This window comes from Triticum urartu, chromosome 7, assembly GCF_003073215.2.
Source record: "Triticum urartu cultivar G1812 chromosome 7, Tu2.1, whole genome shotgun sequence".
Lineage (NCBI taxonomy): Eukaryota > Viridiplantae > Streptophyta > Magnoliopsida > Poales > Poaceae > Triticum > Triticum urartu.
This window is the reverse complement of record NC_053028.1, coordinates 345,214,041-345,228,363: the sequence shown is the minus strand read 5'-3', so window position 1 is coordinate 345,228,363 and position 14,323 is coordinate 345,214,041.

The window sequence follows — 14,323 nt, the reverse complement described above, 5'->3', positions numbered from 1 at the left end:
ATACTTAAGTATGATCATATTGCCTCCTAGTTGGTGCTTTTATAAGAGAAGATGGAGACTCAAAAATAAAAAATTGCATAAAGTAAAAGAAGGGCCCTTCGCGGAGGGAAGTACAGATTTGTAGAGGTATCAGAGGTGAAAGTGAAAGACTTAGAGATAAAAACATTTTGAGAGTGAGAGGTGTATCCATACCACCAACAAAAACGACTTAGAGTTCCCAATACTTTCCATGCATAGATATATCATAGGCGGTTCCCAAACAGAAAATAAAGTTTATTCCTTTTTCCACCATAACTTTCACTTTCCATGGCTAGCCGTATCCACGGTTGCCCTCCATACCAACACATTCCAAGGAATTTATTATTTGACAACATAAAGTAAATTCAATTTTTTTTGCATTTCGGGACTGGGCATCCCTAATACCTTTGCCTTACTCTCGTGCAATGACAAGTGAATAAACACTCACCTTGAGAATAACACATCTAGCATGGAAAATATTAGCCACCCCTCACCGCTCCGCGAGCGAAACAAACACACAAAAGAGAAGTTCATTTCGAAAATTAGAGATGGCACATGCAAATTTACTTAGAACGGCAAAAGAGTACCGCATATAGGTAGATATAATGGACTCATGTGGCAAAACTGGTTTAAAGGTTTTTGGATGCACAAGTAGTGATCATACTTAGTGCAAAATGAAGGCTAGCAAAAGATTGGGAGGCGACCAACTAAGAAACAGATAATCTCATAAGCATGCATTAAGCATAAGTAACATCGAATAATTCACCACAAGTAGGATATAATTTTATTGCATGACTATTGACTCTCATACTTGCATAGGGAATCACAAACCTTAACACAAATATTCTTACTAAAGCATAATTACTCATCAAGATGACTCACATATCACATCATCATATCTCAAAACTATTACTAAGAATCAAGTTTATTTTTTCCAATGATCTTCATGAATTTTTTTATTATATCCTTCTTGGATATCTATCACTTCGGGATTAATTTTCATGTATTGCTTTTGACAAGCTCCAACAAATATAAGTGAAGATGATGATCATAATAAAATTTTCTTTCTCTCAAATTAGTTTAAGTGAAGCAAGAGAGAATTTCTTGAAAATTTTACTAACTCTCAAATAAATCTAAGTGAAGCGAGAGAGCATTTCTTCAAAAATACTAAGGCACACAGTGCTAAAAAAGATATAAGTGAAGCACTAGAGCGAGTCCATTGCTCATAAAAATTTAAGTGAATCATAGAGAGCAATTCTAACAAGTCATGACATAATTTTGGATCCCTCAAATAGGTGTGTCTAGCAAGGATTGATAACTTAAAACACAAAATAAAACAAGAAAAGACTCATATCATACAAGACGCTCCAAGCAAAACACATATCATGTGACGAATAAAAATATAGTTTTGAGTAAAATACCGATGATCGTTGGAAGAAAGCAGGGATGCCACTCGAGGGCATCCCCAAGCTTAGTTGGTTGCTCATTTTTGGATGATATCTTTGGATACTGGGGCATCCACAAGCTTAGGTTCTTCCATCCTTCCTTCATCCATCGTAAGATAACCCAAAACTTGAAAACTTCAATCACACAAAACTCAACAAAACCTTCGTGAGATCTGTTAGTGTAAGAAAATTATAAATCACTACTATAAGTACTGGATCACACAAATTCATATTTTGTTTTTGTATTATATCTACTATATTCCAACTTTTCTCTGGCAAAACTCATCAAAGAAAACCATAGAGCCATCAAAATAAGCACACAACACAAAGAAAACAGAATCTGTCAAAACAGAATAGTCTGTAGAAATCTGACTATTTCAAATACTTCTGTAACTCCAAAAATTCTGAAACATTGGGATGGCCTGAGAAATTTGTATATTGATCTACTGCAAGTGGAATGTCTATTTTATCACTCTCTGGTAAAAAACAAAAATTAATTTCATGAGTGTAAAAGTTTCTGTTTTTTAGCAAGATCAAACATCTATCACCCAAGAAGATCCTAAAGGATTTACTTGGCACAAACACTAATTAAAACATAAAAAACACAATCATAACAGTAGCATAATTGTGTTAACACACAAAAACAGGAAGCAAAAAGCAAAAATAAAATTTATTCATTGGTTGCCTCCCAACAAGCGCTATAGTTTTATGCCCTTAGCTAGGCATAAAGCAAGGATCTAAGTTTTGTCTTTCGAAGTTTTGGCAACTTTTGTAAGGGTTTTCTCAAACCCGGGAGGCTCTTTACGCTTCCCTAAATTCTCCGGAAAAGAAACCATCTTAAGATCCAAAATATCCAATTGCTTATTACAAAGAGTAATCAGGGCATTCATGCGATTGATACTACCATTGAGGTGTTTGAAGGGTTCATTGTATTTTTGTATTTCAACCATATGCTTATGCAAATCACCAAGTTTGTCCAACATCTGAGCTCCCTCGGGGGTAAAAGGAAACCCCTTCTTTTGAGGTGAAATTCCCAAAATTCCCTCTAAGATTTCATAGGCAGCATTGGCATCAAGATCAATGAAGTTTCCTTTAGCGGCAAAATCGAGAAATTGTCTATGATGCAAAGCTAATCCTATGTAAAAATTTCGAAGCAAAACTTTAGCATCCCCCTTTAAGTTGGAAATACGATATGATTCCATAAGCCTATACCAGGCATCTTTCAAATTTTCTCCTTGTCCTTGCTTGAAGTAAAGAACTTCAAAATCTAGTGACAAAGGAGGAGTAGGGACGCTAGCCATCGAGACTAGAAAGCAAGAGAATGGTAAACGAAAAAGAGAGGCGAATAAAACGGTAAATTTTGTGAAGTGGGGGAGAGGAAAATGAGAGGCAAATAGCAAATAATGTAAATTGCAAGGAGATGAGATTTGTGATTAGGAACCTGGTATATGTTGAAGATCCTCCCCGACAACGACGCCAGAAATTCCTTTTGATGTCGCTTGAAGCTACATCAGTATTTCCCCAAAGAGGAAGGGATGATGCAGCACAGCGGCGGTAGGTATTTACCTCAAATATGAAACCAAGGTTATCGAACCAGTAGGAGAACCAAGCAACACAACGTAAACAGCACATGCAGACGAATACCAACTTCTCGTAACCCGACGTGTTAAAGGGGTTGTCAATCCCTTTCGGGGTACGGCGCCTCAAGATAGGCAAACGGACGTGAGATAAATTTGTAGTAGATTTATAGATCGAACGCTAAATAAAATAAATAAAGGAAAATTGCAGTAAGATATTTTTGGGTTTTTGGATTAATAGATCTGAAAATAAAAGCAAGTGAAAAGTAGATCACAAAGGCAAATATATGAGAAAGAAGACTCGGGGCCCGTGATGGAAATATGCCCTAGAGGCAATAATAAAGTTGTTATTTATATTTCCTTATATCATGATAAATGTTTATTATTCATGCTAGAATTGTATTAACCGGAAAATTAGTACATGTGTGAATACATAGACAAACAAAGTGTCCCTAGTATGCCTCTACTTGACTAGCTCGTTAATCAAAGATGGTTAAGTATCCTAACCATAGACATGTGTTGTCATTTGATGAACGGGATCACATCATTAGAGAATGATGTTATGGACATGACCCATCCGTTAGCTTAGCATAAATGATCGTTTAGTTTTATTGCTATTGCTTTCATCATGACTTATACATGTTCCTCTTACTATGAGATTATGCAACTGTTTTATTGCTATTGCTTTCATCACGACTTATATATGTTCCTCTTACTATGAGATTATGCAACTCCCGAATACTGGAGGAACACCTTGTGTGCTATCAAACGTCACAACATAACTGGGTGATTATAAAGATGCTCTACAGGTGTCTTCGATGGTGTTTGTTGAGTTGGCATAGACCGAGATTAGGATTTGTCACTCCGTGTATCGGAGAGGTATCTCTAGGCCCTCTCGGTAATGCTCATCACTATAAGCCTTGCAAGCAATGTGATTAATGAGTTAGTTGCGGGGTGATGCATTACGGAACGAGTAAAGAGACTTGCTGGTAACGAGATTGAACTAGGTATGATGATACAGACAATCGAATCTCAGGCAAGTAACATAGCGATGACAAAGGGAACAACGTATGTTGTTATGCGGTTTGACCGGTAAAGATCTTCATAGAATATGTAGGAGCCAATATGAGCATCCAGGTTCCTATATTGGTTATTGACCAGAGATGTGTATCGGTCATGCCTACATAGTTCTCGAACCCGTAGAGTCCGCACGCTTAACGTTCGATGACAGTTTGCATTATGAGTTATGTGATTTGATGTAGCGAAGTTTGTTTGCAGTCCCAGATGAGATCACAGACATGAAGAGGAGTCTCTAAATGGTCGAGAGGTAAAGATTCATATATTGGAAGGCTATATTCGGACACCGGACGTGTTCCGGGTGATACCGGGTCACCAGAAGGGGTTCCGGGCAAACCCCGGCAAAGATATGGGCTTAATGGGCCAAGTAAGGGAACACACCAGCCCACAAGGGGCCGGTGAGCCCCCTATAGGGCCAGCCACGTGGGGAGAAAGGAAAATGAGAGGAGGAAAAGGAAAGTATGAAGTAGGACTCCTACTTCCTTCCCCTCCTCCCTCCTTCCTTTCCCCCTTGTCCAAATATGGTAAGGGGGCCGAATTGGACTAGGGGCCCAAGTAGGATTCCTCCTACTTGGGCGCGCCCTCGGATGCCTCCTTCCCTATCCCTCCATTATATACGTGGGTAGGGCACCCCTAGAACACACATCAATTGTTCCTAGCCGTGTGCGGCGCCCCCCTCCACAGTTAACACCTCGGTCATATCGTCGTAGTGCTTAGGCTAAGCCCTGCGCCGGTAACATCATCATCACCATCACCACGTCATCATGCTAACGAAACTCTCCCTCGGCCTCAACTGGATCAAGAGTTCGAGGGACGTCACCGAGTTGAATGTGTGCAGATCGCGGAGGTGCTGTGCGTTCGGTACTTGGATCGGTTGGATCACGAAGATGTTCGACTATATCAACCGCGTTACTAAACACTTCTGCTTTCGGTCTGCGAGGGTACGTGGACTCACTCTCCCTCCTCATTGCTATGCTTCTCCTAGATAGATCTTGCGTGATCGTAGGAATTTTTTGAAGTACTACGTTCCCCAATAGTGGCATCCGAGCCAGGTCTATGCGTAGATGTTATATGCACGAGTAGAACACAAAGGAGTTGTGGGCATGAGTATATACATATTGCTTGCCGTCACTAGTTGATTCTTGATTCGGCGGTATTGTTGGATGAAGCGCCTTAGACCGACATTACGCGTACACTTACGTGAGACTGGTTCTACCGACGTGCTTCGCACACAGGTGGCTAGTGGGTGTCTGTTTCTCCAACTTTAGTTGAATCGGATTCAATGAACAGGGTTCTTTCCGAAGATCAAAAAGCAATCACTATACCGCGTTGTGGTTTTCGATGCGTAGGTAAGAACAGTTTTGCTAAAGCCCATAGCAGCCACATAAAACTTGCAACAACAAAGTAGAGGACGTCTAACTTGTTTTTGCAGGGCTTGCTGTGATGTGATATGGTCAAGACATGATGATATATAAATTGTTGTATGAGATGATCATGTTTTGTTAAAGTTATCGGCAACTGGCAGGAGCCTTATGGTTGTCTCTTTATTACATAAGATGCAAGCGCCATATAATTGCTTTACTTTATCGCTATGCGATAGCAATTGTTGCAAAAGCAATAGTTGGCGAGATGACAACGATGCGACGATGGAGATCAAGGTGTCAAGCCAGTGACGATGGTGATCATCGGTGCTTTGGAGATGGAGGTCAAAGGCACAAGATGATGATGGCCATATCATATCACTTATATTGATTGCATGTGATGTTTATCCTTTATGCATCTTATTTTGCTTAGTACGGCGGTAGCATTATAAGATGATCCCTCACTAAATTTCAAGGTACAAGTGTTCTCCCTGAGTATGCACCGTTGCTACAGTTCTTCGTGCCAAGACACCACGGGATGATCGGGTGTGATAAGCTCTACGTTCACATACAACGGGTGCAAGCTAGTTTTGCACACGCAGAATACTCGGGTTAAACTTGACGAACCTAGCATATGCAGATATGGCCTCGGAACACTGAGACCGAAAGGTCGAGCGTGAATCATATAGTAGATATGATCAACATAGTGATGTTCACCATTGAAAACTACTCTATCTCACGTGATGATCGGACATGGTTTAGTTGATGTGGATCACGTGATCATTTAGATGACTAGAGCGATGTCTATCTAAGTGGGAGTTCTTAAGTAATATGATTAATTGAACTTTAATTTATCATGAACTTAGTCCTGGTAGTATTTGCATAACTATGTTGTAGATCAATAGCTCGCGATGTAGCTCCCCGTTTATTTTTGATATGTTCCTAGAGAAAAACTATGTTGAAAGATGGTAGTAGCAATGATGCGGACTGGGTCCGTGATCTGAGGATTATCCTCATTGCTGCACAGAAGAATTATGTCCTTGATGCACCGCTAGGTGACGGACCTATTGCAGGAGCAGATGCAGACGTTATGAATGTTTGGCAAGCTCGGTATGATAACTACTTGATAGTTTAGTGTGCCATGCTTTATGGCTTAGAATCGGGACTTCAAAAACGTTTTGAATGCCATGGAGCATATAAGATGTTCTAAGAGCTGAAATTGGTATTTCAGACTCATGCCCGAGTTGAGAGGTATGAGACCTCTGACAAGTACTTTGCCTACAAGATGGAGGAGAATAGCTCAACCAGTGAGCATGTACTCAGATTGTCTGAGTACTACAATCACTTGAATCAATTGGGAGTTAATCTTCCAGATAAAATAGTGATTGACAGAGTTCTCTCTAGTCACTATCACCAAGTTACTGGAACTTCATGATGAACTATAATATGCAAGGGATGACGAAAACGATTCCTGAGCTCTTCATGATGCTGAAATCGACGAAGGTATAAATCAAGAAAAGCATCAAATGTTGATGGTTGACAAGACCACTAGTTTCAAGTAAAAGGGCAAGGGAAAGAAAGGGAACTTCAAGAAGAATGGCAAGCAAGTTGCCACTCCCATGAAGAAGCCCAAAGATAGACCCAAGCCTGGAACTGAGTGCTTCTACTGCAAAGGAAATGGTCACTAGAAGTGGAACTACCCTAGATACTTAGCGGATAAGAAGGATGGAAAAGTGAACAAAAGTATATTTGATATACATGTTATTTATGTGTACTTCACTAGTGTTTATAGCAACCCCTCAGTATTTGATACTAGTTCAGTTGCTAAGAGTAGTAACTCGAAACGGGAGTTGCAAAGTAAACAGAGACTAGTTAAGGGCGAGGTGATGATGTGAGTTGGAAGTGATTCCAAGGTTGATAAGATCACCATCTCACACTCCCTTTACCTTTAGGATTAGTGTTGAACCTAAAATAAATGTTATTTGGTGTTTGCATTGAGGATAAATATGATTGGATCATGTCTATTGCAATACGGTTATTCATTTAAGTCAAAGAATAATTATTGTTCTATTTACATGAATAAAACCTTCTATGGTCATACACTCAATATAAATGGTTTATTGAATCTCGATCGTAATGATACACATATTCATAATATTGATGCCAAAAGATGCAATGTTGATAATGATAGTGCAACATTTTTTGTGGCACTGCCGTTTTAGGTCATATTGGTGTAAAGCGCATGAAGAAACTCCATGCTGATGGGCTTTTGGAATCACTTGATTATGAATCACTTGATGCTTGCGAACCATGCCTCATGGGCAAAGATGACTAAAACTCTGTTCTCCGAAACAATGGAGCGAGCAACAGACTTGCTGGAAATAATACATACGGATGTATGTGGTCTGATGAGTGTTGAGACTCGCAACAGATATCGTTATTTTCTAACCTTCATAGATGTTTGAAGTAGATATGGGTATATCTAGTTGATGAAACATAAGTCTGAAACATTTGAAAAGTTCAAAGAATTTCAGAGTGAAGTGGAAAATCATCATAACAAGAAAATGAAGTTTCTGCGATCTGATCGTGGAGGTGAATATTTGAGTTACGAGTTTGGTCTTCATTTGAAACAATGTGGAATAGTTCCGCAACTCATGCCACCTGGAACACCACAGCGTAATGGTCTGTCCGAACATCATAACCGTACTTTACTAGATATGGTACGATCTATGGTGTCTCTTACCAATTTACCACTATCGTTTTGGGGTTATGCATTAGAGACAGCTGCATTCACGTTAAATAGGGCACCATCTAAATCCGTTGAGACGACACCGTATGAACTATGGTTTGGCAAGAAACCTGAGCTGTCGTTTCTTAAATGTTTGGGGTTGCGATGCTTATGTGAAAAAGTTTCAACCTGATAAGCTCAAACCCAAATCAAAGAAGTGCGTCTTCATAGGATACCCAAAAGAAAATGTTGGGTACACCTTCTATCACAGATCCGAAGGCAAGATCTTTGTTGCTAAGAGTGAATCCTTTCTAGAGAAGGAGTTTCTCTCGAAAGAAGTGAGTGGAAGGAAAGTAGAACTTGATGAGGTAATTGTACCTGATCCCTTATTGGAAAGTAGTTCATCACAGAAATCAGTTCCAGTGATTCATACACCAATTAGTGAGGAAGGTAATGATGATGATCATGAAAACTTCTAATCAAGTTACTACCGAACCTTGTAGGTCAACCAGAGTAAGATCCGCACTAGAGTGGTACGGTAATCCTGTTCTGGAAGTCATGTTACTTGACCATGACGAACCTACGAACTATGAGGAAGTGATGATGAGCCCAGATTCCACAAAATGGCTTGAGGCCATGAAATCTGAGATGGGATCCATGTATGAGAACAAAGTGTGGACTTTGGTTGAATTGCCCGTTGATCGGTGAGCCATTCAGAATAAATGGATCTTCAAGAGGAAGACGGACGCTGATAGTAGTATTACTATCTACAAAGCTCGAATTGTCGCAAAAGGTTTTCGACAAGTTCAAGGTGTTGACTACGATGAGATTTTCTCACTCGTATCGATGCTTAAAAGTCTGTCCGAATCATGTTAGTAGTTGCCGCATTTTATGAAATCTGGCAAATGGATATCAAAACTACATTCCTTAATGGATTTGTTATAGAAGAGTTGTATATGATGCAACCAGAAGGTTTTGTCAAGCCTAAAGGTGCTAGCGAAGTGTGCAAACTCCAGCGATCCATCTATGGACTGGTGCAAGTGTGACGCCCGGATAATTAAGCTACGACAATCTCTGCTAACAATGCCACGTCACCACGATTACGGTTGTTAATCTCGCGATAATTCAATCCCGTTCGGATTCAAAATTCAAATTCAAGTTCAACAATAAAAGTTTTCAAATATTAAAACTAAAATGTTTGGAGTGAGCCAAATAATGCATAAGTAATTATGGTGTAGAAACCACACTTTTATAAGATGTTTAAATATTCAAATGGTAATAACACAATAGTAAAAACTATTATTTAAATACTTTAAGTATTAAATAAATACAAAACTATTTTAGTTTGGGTAGCAAATTAATGTGTTAGTGACATAATTACATATACTAAATTAGATACAACTTTGGTATTTTACTTAAACTAAAGTATATAGGAAATAAAAGAAAATAGAAAAGAAAATAAAATAAAAGAAAAGAAAATACAAAAAAAAGAGAAAGCCCCCCGGCCCCTTGGGCTTCGGCCCACCAGGCCACAACCGACCTGCCCACCCCGCCTCCCTTATCCCCCACGACCCAAACCCTAGCGCTAACCACTCCCCACTCCCCACTCTCCCCCACAACTCCTCGCTCTCCCTCCCCGATCCAGATCGGGATCGGGGGCATTCGACTCCGCCCCCCGCCGCTCGACGCCGTTGCCTGAAGCCGCCCCCGACGCTGTCGAACCTCGTCGCCGCCTCCCCACCGTCGCTCGTCTCCGTCCTCCTCCTCGCCCCCCGTTTCCCCGATCCCTACAAGCCCCCCATGAGCTGCCCCTCTTCCCCTCTCTGCCCCGCACCCGCTCCCGCCCCTCACGCGCATGTCCCGCGCCATCTCGCACGTGCACGCCGCCCGCGCACCGCGCCCGCCCCGTGCTCGCCCGCGACCCGCCGCGCCCGCGACGCGCGCTCGTGGCCTCGCCTCCGCCTACCGCCGCTCACCCACTGTCGTGCCTCGGCTCCGCCCGACCGCACCCTCCACCCGCTGGAGCTAACCGTCGTGCCGCTCGCTCGCGTCGGCCGCCGTTGCCTTCGACCCCTGCCTACTGCGGCTGCGCGCGAGCCTCGACCCGCCTCTCCTCGCCGCGTCGTCCCTGTCCGGTGCTCCACTCCGGCTACGTGCACACCCGCCCACGTGCAGCTGCACCCCGCTGCTCCCCTTCCTCGTGTTGCTGGCTACAGCTTGCTGCTGCCGCCGCTGCGCTCGCCGACGCTCGTTGGCCGCGCGCTGACCCGCGTCCCTGACGCGCCCTCACACGCACCCGCGGCTGCATCTGCTCGCCGCGGCGCCCCCCTACTCGGCCTGGACTCAGCCGCCGGGGCCCCGCGTCGGTGCGCTGCCCTGCCCCCGCTTCCTGTGGCCGCGCCCGGCGCCCCTTGGCCGCATCGGCCGGCGCCCGGGGCCAACCGGGTTGCGCCCGACGCCCAGCGCCCGCTAGCCCCCCGGGCCTATGATGAACGGGGCCCACCCCCTGAGAACGAAAAAAAGAATTAAAATAATAATAATATATAAATAAATAAATAATGAATTAATTAAGTTAACTAATCCTATTTAATTAATCTAATTAACCTGTTAGTCTAACTAAGCAGTAATTAGTTAACCTAACCCTAATTAACTAAACAGTGTATGACAGGTGGGTCCCACTGGGCCCACATGTCAGTTTGACTTAGTCAATCCCTGTTGACTGCTGATGTCAACATGACATCATGCTGATGTTATTAATCCAATTTCTAATTAAATTAAATGATCAATTAAATTCCAGAAATTAGTAAATCTTTAAAAAATCATATCTTTTAATCCGTAACTCGGATTAAATCATTTTCAACATGAAAGTTGCTCAGAACGACGATCTACGCGGGGACAGTTATGGGCACTTGACGTCGTGGTATCAGCCGAAGCCTTCGTGACGTCAGCGACTGAGCAGCGCGCGCCGGGTTGGACCGTAAGCCTGCTCTTGTATTAAGGGGGCTAGTTATGCTTCCGGCCGCATACGCAACGTGCAGGTGTGCAATGGGCGATGGGCCCAGACCCCTGCGCCATAGGATTTAGACCGGCGTGCTGACCTCTCTGTTGTGCCTAGGTAGGGCTGCGACGTGTTGATCTTCCGAGGCCGGGCATGACCCAGAAAAGTGTGTCTGGACAAAGGGGATCGAGCATGTTGGGAAATGTGGTGCAGCCCTGCAGGGAAGTTTATCTATTCGAATAGCCGTGATCTTCGGTAACAGGATGACTTGGAGTTTTACCTTGACCTTATGACAACTAGAACCGGATACTTAATAAAACACACCCTTCCAAGTGCCAGATACAACCGGTGATCGCTCTCTCACAGGGCGACGAGGGGAGGATCATCGGTTAGGATTATGCTATGCGATGCTACTTGGTGAACTTACCATCTACTCTCTTCTTCTGCTGCAAGATGGAGGTGGCCAAAAGCGTAGTCTTCGATAGGACTAGCTATCCCCTTCTTATTCTGACATTCTGCAGTTCAGTCCACATATGATATCCTTATTCCATTTGATACCAATGCATACATATGTAGTGTAGCTCCTTGCTTGCGAGTACTTTGGATGAGTACTCACGGTTGCTTTGCTCCCTCTTTTCCCCCTTTCTATACCTGATTGCTGCGACCAGACGATGGAGCCCAGGAGCCAGACGCCACTGTCGATGATGACTACTACTACTCGGGAGGTGCCTACTACTATGTGCAGCCTGCTGACGACAACCAGGAGTAGTTTAGGAGGATCCCAGGCAGGAGGCATGCGCCTCTTTCGATCTGTATCCCAGTTTGTGCTAGCCTTCTTAAATGAAAACTTGTTTAACTTATGTCTGCACTCAGATATTGTTGCTTCCGCTGACTCGTCTATGATCGAGCGCTTGTATTCGAGCCCTCGAGGCCCCTGGCTTGTAATATGATGCTTGTATGACTTATTTTTTTTGTAGAGTTGTGTTGTGATATCTTCTCGCGAGTCCCTGATCTTTATCGTACACGTTTGCGTGTATGATTAGTGTACAATTGAATCGGGGGCGTCACAGCAAGCATCTCAGAGTTGGAATATATGCTTTGATGAGTTGATAAAATCATATAGTTTTATACAAACTTTTGGAGAAGCCTGTATTTACAAGAAAGTGAGTGGGAGCACTACAACCTTTCTGATAAGTATATGTGAATGACATATTGTTGCTCGGAAATAATTAGAATTTTCTGGAAAGCATAAAGGAGTATTTGAAAGGAGTTTTTCAAAGAAAGACCTTGGCGAAGCTGCTTACATATTGAGCATCAAGATCTATAGAGATAGATCAAGACACTTGATAAAATTTTTCAATGAGTACATACCTTGACAAGTTTTTGAAGTAGTTCAAAATGGAACAGTCAAAGAAGGAGTTCTTGCCTGTGTTGCAAGGTATGAAGTTGAGTAAAGACTCAAACCCCGACCAGGGTAGAAAATAGAAAGAGAATGAAAAGTCATTCCCTATGCCTCAGTCATAGGTTCTATAAAGTATGATATGCTATGTACCAGACCTATTATGTACCTCACCATGAGTTTGGCAAGAGGGTACAATAGTGATCCAGGAGTGGACCACTGGACATCGGTCGAAATTATCCTTAGTGGAATAAGGACATGTTTCTCGGTTATGAAGGTGACAAAGAGTTCATCGTAAAGAGTTACGTCGATGTAAGCATTGACACCAATCTGGACGACTCTAAGTCTCATTCTAGATAAATATTGAAAGTGGGAGCAATTAGCTAGAGTAGCTCTGTGTAGAGCATTGTAGACATAGAAATTTGCAAAATACATACGGACCTGAATGTGGTAGACTCGTTGACTAAACTTCTCTCACAAGCAAAACATGATCACACCTTAGTACTCTTTGGGTGTTAATCACATGGCGATGTGAACTAGGTTATTGACTCTAGTAAACCCTTTGGGTATTGGTCACATAGCGATGTGAACTATAGAGTGTTAAATCACATGGCGATGTGAACTAGATTATTGACTCTAGTGCAAGTGGGAGACTGAAGGAAATATGCCCTGGAGGCAATAATAAAGTTGTTATTTATATTTCCTTATATCATGATAAATGTTTATTATTCATGCTAGAATTGTATTAACCGAAAACTTAGTACATGTGTGAATACATAGACAAACAAAGTGTCCCTAGTATGCCTCCACTTGACTAGCTCGTTAACCAAAGATGGTTAAGTTTCCTAACCATAGACATGTGTTGTCATTTGATGAACGGGATCACATCATTAGAGAATGATGTGATGGACATGACCCATCCGTTAGCTTAGCATAAATGATCGTTTAGTTTTATTGCTATTGCTTTCATCATGACTTATACATGTTCCTCTTACTATGAGATTATGCAACTATTTTATTGCTATTGCTTTCATCATGACTTATACATGTTCCTCTTACTATGAGATTATGCAACTCCCGAATACTGGAGGAACACCTTGTGTGCTATCAAACGTCACAACGTAGCTGGGTGATTATAAAGATGCTCTACAGGTGTCTCCGATGGTGTTTGTTGAGTTGGCATAGATCGAGATTAGGATTTGTCACTCCATGTATCGGAGAGGTATCTCTGGGCCCTCTCGGTAATGCTCACCACTATAAGCCTTGCAAGCAATGTGACTAATGAGTTAGTTGTGGGATGATGCATTACGAAACGAGTAAAGAGACTTGACGGTAATGAAATTGAACTAGGTATGATGATACCGACGATCGAATCTCGGGCAAGTAACATACCGATGACAAAGGAAACAACGTATGTTGTTATGCAGTTTGACCGATAAAGATCTTGATAGAATATGTAGGAGCCAATATGAGCATCTAGGTTCCGCTATTGGTTATTGACCGGAGATGTGTCTCGGTCATGTCTACATAGTTCTCGAACCCGTAGGGTCCGCACGCTTAACGTTCGATGACGATTTGCATTATGAGTTATGTGATTTGATGTACCAAAGTTTGTTCAGAGTCCCGTATGAGATCACGGACATGATGAGGAGTCTCAAAATGGTCGAGAGGTAAAGATTCATATATTGGAAGGCTATATTCGGACACTGGAAGTGTTCCG